The sequence below is a fragment of the Nuphar pumila genome, chromosome 10 (genome assembly GCF_984573655.1).
Source record: "Nuphar pumila chromosome 10, dmNupPumi1.hap1.1, whole genome shotgun sequence".
NCBI classification, from domain to species: Eukaryota; Viridiplantae; Streptophyta; class Magnoliopsida; order Nymphaeales; family Nymphaeaceae; genus Nuphar; species Nuphar pumila.
In genome coordinates this window covers 103,484,491-103,499,258 of record NC_143258.1, presented here as the reverse complement: position 1 = coordinate 103,499,258, position 14,768 = coordinate 103,484,491, and the positions used below count along the sequence as shown (strand labels likewise).

The 14,768-nt window shown below is 36.1% G+C and overlaps 1 protein-coding gene across 1 annotated transcript in view; it reads left to right on the top strand.

The window, feature by feature from the left end:
- Window positions 1-14,768, top strand: part of LOC149827703 (Pseudouridine synthase family protein) — a 44,439-nt gene that overhangs the window by 8,198 nt on the left and 21,473 nt on the right. The gene's annotated exons all lie outside the window — the stretch shown is intronic.

Here is a 14,768-nt window from a genome sequence, read left to right as displayed (position 1 = left end):
ATGAATCAAGCCGCAGAGTTGAAATTGATCCTTGTGTTCTTTCTCTCAATTTAACTTAATTTCATGGATTCTGATGTTTCTACAAGGTGTTTTCATCAAATAATCATGATCCTTCAATGTTGTAATTCAATAAGTCAGTCTCAGTTTTCCTTCCGTTGAAAGTTTACTATTTATCAGCAGCTTATGCACATCTTTTGGTGAGTTGAACCTTAGTCTCAGAGACTTGGGTTATTTTTCAGGTGTCTTAACCTTTTAAACTTAGATGCTGTTCTTGACAAAATTTTTGCATGAATCTAGCATTAGCCCTTTGATTTCCCATGAAAGACTATAGAGGAAGTTTCTTCATGCTGCACTCGTCTAACTCTTCCATCAGTAAAATGGAGTTCGGAGCCTCGAGTCAGAAAGTGAGTTCCATAGGAATTTCTAACCTGTCCTTTTTTTCTGCTTTTGGTCTTACTAGATCTGGTTTACAATCTGAACACCAAAAGAAGCAACTCTTTTACTCTAAATCATAGTCAGAAATATCGGTATCGGCTATATCTCGGCGAGCTATTTCTCGCGATATTATTGGTTTGATGATAAATCTCGGAAAAATCTCGGGACTTAAAAAAAAGTAAGAAACTTTCATGTTTACATAAATAATAAAAGAAATAAGTAAAATATGTAAAAGAAAGGAGAAAAACATATTTAAAATCTAAAATCAATAAAAAGTAAAACTAATTGATAATATCGCGATAATATTGTGATAATAGCACGATAATATCATGATATATATAAATTTTTTATATTTTGAAAATATCACAATTTTTTTACCTTTAATATTGTTTTTCAATCATATTGCTATAATATCACGATATTTTCAAAATATCGTTGATATCTATGACTATGCTCTAAATTTAGCACTATATTTGGGCTTTACCTCTCCAATTGGAAAGCTAAATCACCATGTAATGTCATCCAGGCTGTGAATGTGATGCAGGGGGACGTCGACTATTGCGGCACCTGGGGTGCTGAATGGAAGAACTCGGCTCCCACGTCGTGCAAGGCACAGAAATAGCAAACGACGACCACAAAAACGCTGTTGTATAGTTTTTATTCCAAGAACTTTCAGTTGAACAAAGAACTGAACCTTAACGAAGGGGGATTGAAAATGAATAACGATAGTACAAGAATCTAAATCAAATAAAAAAAATACTAACAAAGGAAACACAAAGAAGGAAACTGCTCAAAAAAATAAAATAAAAGGATGCTGCGATTTTTCAATGTTTTCTGCCCTGCGCATGCAACCCTAGAGGGTTTTTTTAAAGGCCCCTACTGGATCCGGGTCTCGGGTCCGGTCCTGGACCCGAGACAATATCCGTTTGCTGCTGGATCTGGGTCGTTTGGGCATGCGTTCCTCGTGCTTGTCAGGAGTGCTCCATTCTGGCGCCTTGGTACCACCATCTGGATCAGATCCACCACCTGGATCAAATAGTCAGTCCCCATGTGCAGACCCGGTCCCTTGCCTGGGTCATTTGGTGTAAGCTGGACCCAGTCCTGCTCTGCATCAGAATGTTTGATAACTAACTAGTTAGAAAGTAACCAAATGGTGGGACATGGCCCAAGGAACCCAAACCTTTCTGATGGCAGTGAGTGACACCATAGTGACTGGGTTGGCTGGGTGTGGGTTGAGGGTCTCGAAGGCCTAAAAACCTTGGTATGCTTGATTAGGATCATTTAAACTAAAAGCGTTCCTGCTTTCTTGGTATGCCAGGTCATGACTTGCAATTTGCTACCAAAAGTAGATAATGACTATTGGTGGCACAACTGGTGCTATTAAACTAGACATAAGATGAACAAGATGATAGGGTAAATAATTAAAGGCGAGCCGAATGGCTTAGCTCGAGCAAAATTCTCACCTTAAAGTCACGCTTGGAAGTGAGAAACATCTAGGAAAAGTGAAGCAAGGTCGGAAAACATACGATTTTTTCGACCTTTCAACGACCTTCCTTCTCCTCGCTCACTTGACGCTCGTTCGCTTGAAGCTGAAGGTAACCCATCAACCTTCTCTCTCTCTCTCTCTGGTATTTCATTCCATTGTCAATACCTTCGTTGCCGAAATAGTGCCTTCCTCTAGGGCTAACCAATGAAGTATGGCCAATCAATGTTTCACACTGTACGTTTTCTTCCTCTAGGGCTAACCAGGTCGGCACTGGAAAATAATTAAAACGAAAGAGGAGTGAACCGATGCTTCCATCTCTAACGCAAGAGCTTTGCATCGTTTGACCATATCCTCCAAATGGTTTGGCCATACCGTTCCTTCCATCTATAACGCCAACGTGCCCTTCCCAGTGTCGACGTGCACTGTTGGAGCTTTGCCTCATTTGGTAAAGCCCTACCTTGGCTCTCTCTACTGGTGCTTGATTGTGTCTCTATGTGTGTGTGGAAGGGTATGCACACTACTTGCTCGACTAAATGCCTCAACAAGGCAGATGAAAATTTTGACATGTTTGTGCTTTATAATTTTTCTCTCTTTTCTGTTGGGCATTATAGTGCAAACAAAACTCGATGTCTATCAAACCCTAAGCAACCTCGATTCCGAAAGATGGGTTTCATTCTTGTTATCTGTTTGAATTGTTGATTCTTTTGCTTTCTTGTTTGGACTTTATTCATGAAGATGAGTTTGATCAATTTGCTTGGATTTTAATTTTTATCTACTTGTAGCATGTTTCAACTTGTTTTCTTTTAATCTTAACATGTTATAAAAAGAGGGGCCAACATCACATGCGAACAATTTTGGGAATTATTATGAGAGTAAACTTGGTTCTCATTCAATCATATGTATGTCTAAAACAAATTTAAAGTGTTTGTCCTATATGACATATTAATTGGTTATTATGCAGTCATCATATGTTTGTATATGTTTTTTTATGATAAAAACTTCTCATATTTATTCATATATTTGTATATTATAAATGTGAAATTAGGGATAATTGGAGATGCATTTAACCTTGATGGGTGCGTACCTGAGACACAAGAGGAGTCTCAATGCTCTTGAAAAAAAACACATTATATTGAGCAAACTTATGGTTTTATGCCTGGAAGATCAACTATGGAAGCTATACATCTTCTTAGACAACTTATTGAAAGATATAGAGAGAGGAACAAAGATTTGCATATGGTTTTTATTGATTTAGAGAAGGCATACGATAGAGTACCTAGGGACGTTCTCTGGTGGACAATGATGAAGAAAGGTGTTTCTCTCAAGTACATTAGTATAATTAAAGATATGTATGAAGGAGTAGTAACCAATGTCCGCACTTGTGGAGGGGTGACAACCAATTTTCCGATAACGGTTGGGTTACATCAAGGATCTGGTTTAAGCCCTTTCCTATTTGCGATAGTGATGGATGAGCTTACGAGATCAATTCAAGAAAATGTACCGTGGTGTATGTTGTTTGCTGATGATATTGTTTTGATTGATGAGTCTAGAGCTGGGGTTAATGCTAAGTTAGAATTATGGAGACAGACATTGGAAGCTAGAGGTTTTAAGTTGAGTAAGAGTAAGACTGAATATATGGAATGTCGGTTTAGTAAGCAACGAAGTAGTGATGGGAGTGTAGTGAAGCTTGGTGAGCAAGATATACCGGTGAATGATTATTTCAAATATTTGGGATCCATCATTCAAAAGTATGAAGAAATTGATGGAGATGTAAATCATAGGATAAAGGTTGGATGGATGAAATGGAAAAGTGCTACTGGAGTGCTGTGCGATCGTAGAATGCCATTGCGGTTGAAGGGAAAGTTTTATAGGACGACTATTAGACCCGCTTTACTATATGGTACGGAATGTTGGGCTGCCAAGAGACATCATATTCAAAAATGAGTGTAGCTGAGATGCGGATGCTTAGATGGATGTGTGGAAATACAATAAAAGATAAGATTCGGAACGAAGAGATACGTAAGAAGGTAGGTGTTGCACCCATTGAAAATAAGATGCGAGAGAATCGTTTACGGTGGTTTGGACATATTCGGCGAAGGCCTAATGATGCTCCAGTTAGAAGGTTGGAGAAATGGGAAAATATATTAGTTAAAAGAGGTCGGGGTAGGCCTAGGAAGACTTGGATGGAGATGATAGGAAAGGATATGAATGCTTTGAACCTCACCGAGGACATGGCGTTGGATAGAAATGATTGGAGGAAAAGGATTCATGTGGAAGACCCAAAATGAATTTCTTTTTTGGTTCATATCGCTGACCCCAATTGTTTTGGGATGAAGGCGTAGTTGTTGTTGTTGTATATTGAGCAAACTTATGCTTGGGATATGCCTACATGTAAGTGCAAAAATCTATTAGTTAACCAAACTATAAATTAAGACATAATACAAACCAAGATCAATTTATTAGAGTATTTTCTTTTTTTTTAGAGTGTTGAAACTCCTCTTGTGTCTCAGGTACGCTCTTATCAAGGTTGTTAAATGCATCTCCAGTTATCTCTAATTTCACATTTATATACAAATATATAAATAAATATGATAAATTTTTATCATAACAAAAACATATACAAACATATGATGACTATATAATAACCAATCAATATGCCATATAGGACGAAGACTTTAAATCTGTTTTAGACCTACATATGATTGAATGCGAACCAGATTTATCAGTCCAATAAGAATTCCCAAAATTATTTGCATGTGATGCCGACCCCCTCTTTTTTGTAACATGTTAAGATTAAAAGAAAACAAATTGAAACATGCTACAAGTAGATGAAAATTAAAATCCAAGCAAATTGATCAAAATCCATCTTCATGAATAAAGTCCCAAAAAGAAAGCAGAAGAATCAACAATTCACATGTAACAAGAATGAAAGCCATTTTTTTGAATTAAAACATCGAGTTTTGTTTGAGGTTGCTTAGGGTTTGATCGACATTGAATTTTGTTTGCATTGCACAACCCAACAAAAAAGAGAAAAAATTGTAAAGCACAAACATGTCACAATTTTCATTGTTTGCTGCCTTGTTGATGCAATTAGTCGAGCAAGTAGCGTGCATACCCTTCCACACACACATATAAAAACAAAGTCAGGCACTTGCAGAGAGAGGCAAGGTAGGGCTTTGCCAAACGGTGCAAAGCTCCGACAGTGCAGGTCGACACTAGGATGAAAAAGGGATGGGAAGGGTACATTGGCTCCTCTTTTGTTTTGATTATTTTCTAGTGCCAACCTAGTTAGCCCGGGAGGAAGAGCGGCGATGGAGGTGTCGATGATGGAATGAAATACCAAAGAGAGAGAAGTTTGTTGGGTTATCTTGAGCTTCAAGCGAATGAGCGTTGAGTGAGCAAGCGAGGAGTAAAAAAGTCGGTGGGTTGCATAGTGGAGGGGGTGTCTCTCCTTGGTATACAACAAACGAAAGAGGATGGGCAAGAGCGGGGCTTTTCCCTAAGCCCATAAAGTTTTTGATAAGAAAGATTCCTCAATCTTTTCTATAAAAAAACAATACTTTTTAGAAAATGTTTCGGAGAGAAACATTTTCTCTCATTTTGAAGGGTTAGAAAAACTGTACGGTTTTCTGACCCAGCATCACTTTTCCTAGACGTTTCTCACTTCGAAATGTGCCCTAGCTTCTAGTCTTTAAAGATTGGAATGAAATTCACTTTTTAGTTGATTGACACATGTTTGGCTATTAGGAACTTATTCAACTATCATGGAACTGGTCATTTTTGTTACAATCTATTATGAATTTGCTGGTAAATGAGGACAGTTTGCTAACTCCACTTCCATTAAGATGCTTAATTTGTGGCTAAGAAATTTTTTCTTTAAAGGCCATAAGGTGGACAATTTTCACTGATGAAACAATAGTTACTCAATGGAGTATGTTCAATAAAAGCTGCATTTTGTAGAGCGGTTGAGGATGACTTTTTACCATGGCTACAAACGTGAGACATGCATATGCTAGAATAAAAAAATAAATAAACAAATGAATAATAAACTATAACTTTAGTTTGTCTTCATGTACTGCATATTTCACTCATATGACATTGTGATATGGAAAAACGAGTATATCATGGACAAATGCAGGTTTTAGTCTTTTTTTTGGCTGATTAAATTAACAGATCAGTTTAACCTTTTTTTTTAAAACATGGGGGACCTACTTTTTCGTTCTACTGCTACTTATTTTCTTCTATTTCACCACCACCACAATCACACTCCACCACCACCACTACTTCTTCACCACCACCACCACCACCACCACTACTTCTTCACCACCACCACCACCACCACCACTACCACCACCACTACCACTGCTTCTTCACAACCACTACCACCAGAATCACTTTTTCATGACCATCACTGTAATAAAATGTCATACAAAGATACAATCAGAATGCTACTAAGAGCATACAAGAAAGTGCATATGCACAAGGCCACTAAGGCAAACGCCCAAAACACAGGCCACTAATGGGAAAATACAAGGCCACACTCACAGTAGCTCACAGTAGCTCACAATAGCACAAAAAGAACAAAACCAATATAAAAAAATATTTTATTCACTTTAAAATGCTCAAGAGAAGCATACAAATATTTGGGAGAGATCCCATATATATAGAAGCAATGAGGAAGATGGCTAGAACAACTAGCCATTGGACCGACCCAACAACTAGAAAAAAGAAAATAAAAATATAAAAATGCCCCTAATAGGCATGACCTATTGCAAAAGAAGAAAATACAAAAATGCCCCTAATGGCATGATCTATTACAAAATAAGAAAAAACTTGTTACAACCTATATATATATATATATATATATATATATAATCAGTCACCTATACCGTTCAAGGTAATATCTTGACAAGGGTATTTCTCAGAGAGATTTTCAAAAGTTGAAAATCTTGGGAGTTTTAAAAAATATGAAAAATAATAAGAAATATAAGAAAACAATAGTTATTCTTGAAAACAAATAAGGAATATAACTTTGAAAAGCTTTTAAAATACAAAAAAACCAAAAAATATCAAACTAAGCTTAAAATATATAAAGTATATATTTTTAAAAAATATCACTATAATATCACAATATTTTACCTTTAATATCGACGATATCAATGACACTGATATACATACATACATACATATAGGTGTTAAATTATGTAATCAACCATGTAATCTAATATATATATTATATATATAAGGTAATAATATATATGTATATGTATCTACTTATTATATATATATATATAAAATATATATTTTGCTATTGTTTAGCCGTAGGGCTAGTTTAGTCTTTTTATACATATTCTTTTTGGAATATGTTTTGTAATTATTTTTTTCCTTTTTCTTTTTCATTTCGTTTTATTATTTCATTTTGCAAAAAGTAGTATATACCTTGGAGGGGCCCACCATCTAGTCGTTGGGCCCCTTCTAAAGGTCACATTTGTGAATGTTGGAGGGGCTCCAACGACTAGAAGTGGAGCCCCTCCAAGGCCTCCACTTCCTCTATTTAAAGGGGCTCTCCCCTTGTGTATTTTTATGGCTTTGGGTAAAAGCCCAAGTTCCTAATAAAGTTTGATTATTTATTTTATGCTATTTGTGCATTTGTGAGAGTTTGTGAATTTGTGTTTTTATGCACAAGCGTTCTAAGTGTTCTTATTGTGCATGTGTGCCATTCTTTATCAAGAATATTGAAGTCTTGATTGTAGTATCTTGTTGAAGATACTTTCACATGGTATCAAAGCCTCGTTTGAAGGAGGAGGATCATGCTTTTCTTCATTTTTAGTACCTCGAAAAATGTGCCTTCAAGTTTTTGAATTTTGGAGTGGATCATCTTCTTCGGGCAATATTTTAGAAGCCTCCTTTATCAAGAAAGACTTGAAAAGCCCTTGAGGTACGCGTTATTTTTCATCATCTCTCCTCTCAAATGGGTGAAAAAGACTCCCATTTTTCTCTTGGCTTCAAACTCAATGGGTCCAACTATCATGTTTGGGCCGAAAACATGGAAGTTCACATCAAAGGAAAAGGGCTTTGGGGCTAAGTCCAAGGCTCGATTCCCGAACCGGAACCCAAGATAACCTTGCTAGAAAAAAGAGATAAAAATTCTTGAAGGTGATGAAAGAACCAAGGCTCTTGAAGAATATACGAAAAAGCATGAAGAATGGAAAATGAGGAATTTTAAAATCCTCTCTTAGAATTTTTCATCCATAGAAACGAGAATTAATGCAAATATTATCAAGTTCAAGAAGGCTTCTCAAGCATGAGAATATCTTGAGAAAATGTACACCTCTAGGGACTTGTCCTATAAGTACTATCTCCAAAAAAGGGCGTTAACACTTCAACAAGGGAAGATGACTATAAGAGAGTAATTTGCCGATCTCTCTTCTATTTGGGACGAGCTTGCTATGCTCGAACCTAAGTGGAGTGGAGAAGCCATAGCGCTTCACCATAAACAATTGGAAGAAGATAGATTTTTCAATTTTTTGAATGGGCTTAGACCCGAATTTGAACAAATCCGGTCTTCCCTTTTATCCGCCTCCACTTTCCCCTCTCTTGAAGATGTAATTACTAAATTTAGCAGGGAAGAGACTCGGATGGGTATAAGCAAGAACATCCCAAGTGTTCTAGCTATACCTTCCAACAATGAAGAAAATGAAGGTGTTAATGTCGTCTCAAGACTGAGGAGCAATTTAAGGACCTACAAGCCTCACTTCAAGAATCAAAACTCAAGTGGTCAAAGAGCAAAGGGGGACTATAGCAAGCTTACATGCCACTTTTGTAAAGAGCCGGGGCACATTAAACCTATTTTCCCAAAATGGAAGAAATTACTTGCAATGGTTATCACATCTCAACCGGAGGAACGACCATCATCATCAAATAAGTCTCTTTCTCTTCAACAAATCGTAGAAGCTTTACAACCTCTTCTCAAGGGAGGCATTTCCGGAGTCGCTATGTCTACATCCTCACCTAAGACATCTTGGCTTCTAGATTCCGGTGCATCTTTTCACATGACTTCAAGTGCTTGTTCTTTTTCTGATTTTTCTAAAATTTCTCTTCCATCTTTACAACCTCTTAAAATTAAAGGAATAGGCAATTTTGAAAAACAAGATTTCTTTGTTCCAAAAATTCATTTTATACCAAAACTAAATTTAAATTTACTTTCGGTCTCTCAATTCTCAAACCATGGTTGCGATATAATATTCTCTTCTAACAAATATTGGATACAGGATCGCCGGTCCGGGAGGTTGATTGGGGAAGGCTCTAGGAGAAGAGATATCTACTATCTTGATTTTCTTCAAGTTTCCAAGAACCAATTTTGTAATGTTGCTCAAAACAAAGATATTCATATATGACATAAGATACTGGGACATCCCAACATTGTTAAAATCTCTTATTTGCTTTTTATTAAACATCTTTGTAAAATGATTTTTTATGTAATGAATGTATTCTTGGGAAGATGAAAAGTCTACCCTTTACTCAAAGATCCATGTTTACGACAAAACTCTTTGAAATTGTTCATTCCGATGTATGGGGTCCGACTCCTGTGATATCTAAAGGAAGATTCTCATACTATGTAATTTTTGTGTACGATTACACTAGATTTTGTTCGATATATTTTTTTAAACATAAACATGAAGTTTTTTCAACATTTAAAACTTTTCATATGATGGTTTTAAATCAATTCAATGGAAGTTTAAAAATTCTTAGATCCGACTCTGGTGGCGAATACCTTTCAAACGAATTCAAGAGTTATCTTGAAAGTTATGGTATTCTCCATAAAAAATCTTGTCCAAAAACCCTACAACAAAATGAGTTAGCTGAACGAAAGCATAGGCATATCATTGAAACAACTAGAACCTTGCTCATTTCGCAACATATTCCAAAGAAACTCTGGGCTGAGGTAGCTCTTACATCAGTCTATCTCATAAATAGACTTCCATCAAAAAATTTGAACACGATTTCCCCATTAGAAAAATTGTATGAGAACGAACCTGATTATAGCAGGTTAACGGTTTTTGGATGTAAATATTTTGTCCTTACTGATAAAAACGACAAACTTTCCCCAAAGGCCATTCCTTGCGCCTATCTTGGTTATTCCGAAACCCAAAAAGGTTTTCGATGTTATGATGCTAAAAATGACATTGTATGTTTCTAGAAATGTAAGTTTTTTGAAAAATCTTAGTGGTTTCGAAAACCTTGAATCTAATGACAAGAACGTAGATTATTGTTTTCTATTTGATCTATTAACTGAAAGTGATGATACTAGTGATGATGAGTCAAATCAGAATGACTCAAGTGCTAATGGAACCAGGGAAACCAGTCCTGTGTCCTCCATTTCATCAACATGTCGATGAGGAACCTCCTAGAGATCCCAGCACCTATACTCATAGAGATAAAAACACCTTCAGAAGTGCCCTTGAAAGATATGATGATGCTAGTAGGATTGCTTCTCAAAGTGAGGAGAACTTTCGTAGGATCGAAAGATATAAAAAAACTCCTTCTAGGTTCATCTCATATGAATCCTTTTCACCTAAATATAGAGCATGTCTAAGCGTCATTCATTCTTATATAGAACCTAGAAACTTCGAGGAAGCATGAAAATGTCCTGAATGGATAGCCGCCATGGATAATGAACTCGGAGCTCTAAGAAGAGCCAAGACATGGGAATTTCAAGACCTTCTTAAAGGTAAGAAAACAATAGGGTATAGATGAGTATTTATGGTTAAGACTAAGAGTGATGGATCCCTCGAGAGATATAAGGCCCGACTGATTGCAAAGGGGTATCGTCAAGAATATGAGATTGATTATGAGGAGACCTTTGCCCCGGTGGCTCGAATGGTCACTGTTCGATGTCTTATAACCATTGTCTCAATCAACAAGTGGAACATCTATCAAATGGATGTTAAGAATGCCTTTCTAAACAAAGATCTAACTGAAGAAGTATATATGAATGCTCCTCTTGGAATGGAGACTCCTAAAGGAAAGGTGTTTCGCCTTCGAAAAACACTTTATGGTTTGAAACAAGCCCCCAAAGCTTGGTATGATAAGTTTAATTCTGTAATGATAGAAAATGGTTTTTCATCCTATTTTACTAATACTGCTTTGTTTGTTAGAAAATCCAATGCAGGAATTGTCATCTTACTGTTATATGTGGATGACATGCTCATAACTGGTAGTGATTCTAAAGGGGTTAAGAGCATAAAATCAATTTTGAAAGATAAGTTTGAAATGTCTGATCTGGGTTTTTTGACTTATTTTTTCGGTATTGAAGTAGCATACTCTCATAGAGGGTATTTCTTATCTCAAACTAAGCTTGCTTCTGAGATCATTGACAGGTCAGGTATTACAGATGAAAAGGTTTGTGAAACTTCTGCTATAGTAGGAGCTAAAATGAAGATTGATGATGGTGTTTCCCTTTCGGACCCTACTCCCTATAGACATCTTGTTGGATCATTGATCTATCTGAGTATCACTAGACTAGATATCTCTCATGCAGTCCATACTGTAAGCCAGTTTCAGCATGCACCAACTTCAGTCCACATGAGTATCATCTTGCGAGTCGTAAGATTCTTAAAGGTACTCTAAAATAAGAGAGTTTTTCTGTCCTCTTCTTCTAATTTAAAATTAATTGCTTATACTGACTCTGATTGGGGAGGTGATTCAAATAACCGTCACTCCACCACTGGTTTTTGTGTGTTCTTAGGAGACTCACTGATTTCGTAGAGATGTAAGAAGCAACAAAAAGTTTCTCTATCTTCGACTGAAGCTGAATATCGTGCCATGACGACTACTACCATAGAAATTGTATGGATTCATCAGTTGCTAGAAGACATGGGGATCACAATAGAAGGGCCCACGAAGCTGTATTGTGACAACAAAAGGGCAATTTATATTGCGAAAAATCACATTTTTCATGAGCGGACTAAACACATCGAGATGGATTGTCACTATGTTCGTGAGACGTATCTCAAAGGAGTCATTGACCTTCTATATGTCACGTCAGAATATCAGTTGATTGATTTCTTCACTAAAGCTTTGTGTGCTCCACACTTCAACTTCCTCCTCAGCAAACTCTCGGTCATACTGCCCTAAGTTTGAGGGGGGTGTTAAATTATGTAATCAACCATGTAATCTAATATATATTATATATATAAGGTAATACATATATATATATTAATATATATATGTATCTACTTATTATATATATAAAATATATATTTTCCTATTGTTTAGCCGTAAGGGTAGTTTAGTCTTTTTACACATTCTTTTTGGAATATGTTTTATAATTTTTTTCTTTTTCTTTTTCATTTCATTTTATTATTTCATTTTGTAAAAGGTAGTATGTACCTTGGAGGGGCCCCTCCAATGCCTCCACTTCCTCTATTTAAAGGGGCTCTCCCCTTGTGTATTTTTATGGCTTTGGGTAAAAGCCCAAGTTCCTAATAAAGTTTGATTATTTATTTTTATGCTATTTGTGCATTTGTGAGAATTTATGAATTTGTGCTTTTATGCACAAGTGTTCTAAGTGTTCTAAGTGTTCTTATTGTGCATGTGTGCCATTCTTTATCAAGAATATTGAAGTCTTGATCGTAGTATCTTGTTGAGGATACTTTCACAATAGGCACCATACAAATTAACACTCCTTAAACTTACACTGCGTACGCCGAAAGTTAACTAAGAAGGAAAATGAAACGATGTGAAGGTAAGACTTTAGTGAAAAAATCTTGCGGTTGAGACTCGGAAGGCATAAAAGGCAACTCAATTGTCCCTCTCAAATATTCTTCTCTGACATAGTGATAGTCTATCTTTATATGCTTTGTTCGTTCATGGAAGGTGTGATTGCTGGCAATGCGATGCCACTCTTGTTATTACAACACATTTTTGAAGGATTGAGGATGACGACAGCCATATCTTTGAGAAGGTGTCTCAACCAAGTGATCTTTATAGTTGTCATGACAAGATATTCAACTTTCATTGAAGACAACATGACCTTATGTTGCTTCTTGCCTATGTCACACGGGCGCGACACGGGTGCAGAGCAATTTCAAAATTTTTGAATACGGGGACACAACTATATATATATATATATAACAATAATAAGACTCGGTCAAAGTTGTGCCCATTAGGGGACACAACTATATATATATGTATTAAAAAATATATATAAAAAGATCATTTTTTTAGTTTTTATACATCTTTTGCCCTAAAAATGGACAAAAAGAGTTCAAAATGTAGACGGACTCGGTCCTAGTGCGTTGACCGAGTCCGACAGTTGGTTGACCGTGTCTGAACCTGCACCCGTGTCCGCACCCGTGTTAGGGCGTGTCGACGCGGGTGCGTCGACCTTATAGGTGAGTCTTTGTGACTTAGCTTCTTGCACTTCTAAGAAATTAGAGAGTACCCTTGAAACACACAAAAACTAGTAGTTGAGACTATCATTGAGATTTCTTCCCCAATCTGCATCAGTATAAGCATTTAATTCTAAAGAAAAAGAGGAGGATAAAAAAACCCTTTAGTGATAGTGTTTTTGATATATTTGATAATCCTTAAGACTACGCTCATATACACTATTGTTGGTACATGTTGAAACTATCTTGTTGAATAAACGACATGAGCTATATCCTTTCTTGTGATGGACAAGTTAAAGACCCGATCAACTGTCGATATGGTGTTGGATCTTTAAAAAGAGTTCCATCTTCCAACCTCAATTTTGCATTGACAACTTCCTACCTATTCACTTTCTTATCATTATAAATCCCTAATTTAGCTATAATTTCTGTAGTGAGTTTCATTTGAGATAGAATATATCCTCTAGGAGAATAAGCCACTTCTATACCTAAAAAATATCTCAAATAGCCAAGATTAGACATATTGAAATGTTTTTTAAGAATAATTTTTATTTCTTTTACTCATTTTTTTTCTCACTTCTAGTAATAATCATATCGTCAACATATAATAGAAGAATGACGATGTTAGAACCTATATCTTTGACAAAAAGAGCAATGACAATACAAGATCTATAACCTAAGCTCAATATTGCCTGGTTGAATTTATCATACCAAGCTTTAAGAGCTTTATTAAGCTTACATAAAGCTTTTCTCATTCGAAGAACTTTTTCCTTCTCGATCTCTAGAATGGGAAGTGGATCTATGTACACTTTCTCATTTATGTCACCGTTTAAAAAGACATTCTTAACATCTATTTGGTAAACAAACTATTTCCTAATGGATGCTAAGGCAATAAAAATCCCTACACTAGTGATATGTGCTTCAGTTGAATTTTTTTTCTCATAGTTAATACCATACCCTTGAGAGTAACCCTTAGCTAGTAATCTAGCCTTGTATTTTTCTAAAGATCCATCTCCTTTAGTCTTAACTTTATAGACCCATGTACATCGTATAGTCTTCTTGCTGATAGGTAGTGATTGAATCTCCCAAGATTTAACTTTTTCTAAGGTCCCTAATTTTAGGTTCATGGCATCTACCCATTCGGGAAAGGCTTTGTTCTCATTGTAGGAAAATGGTTCATGAAAGAAATTGGACATAAGACAAGCTCTATACTTAGGCGCAAAGAACTCATAAAATACAAATCTATTGGGAGACTTATAAATACGGCCGGATTTCCTAATGCTAGGTTCTTCGGAGGTATGCTTTTTATTCTATTTCTCAAGTACACATGGAGGATTTTCAACCGTTCTTCTCGAGAATAATGTTGATTATTATGAGTCGGCACATCAACATTCAAAGAATCACTAGAGTTATCAATATGCATAATTTCATCACTATCTTGCTCAATCTCTAAG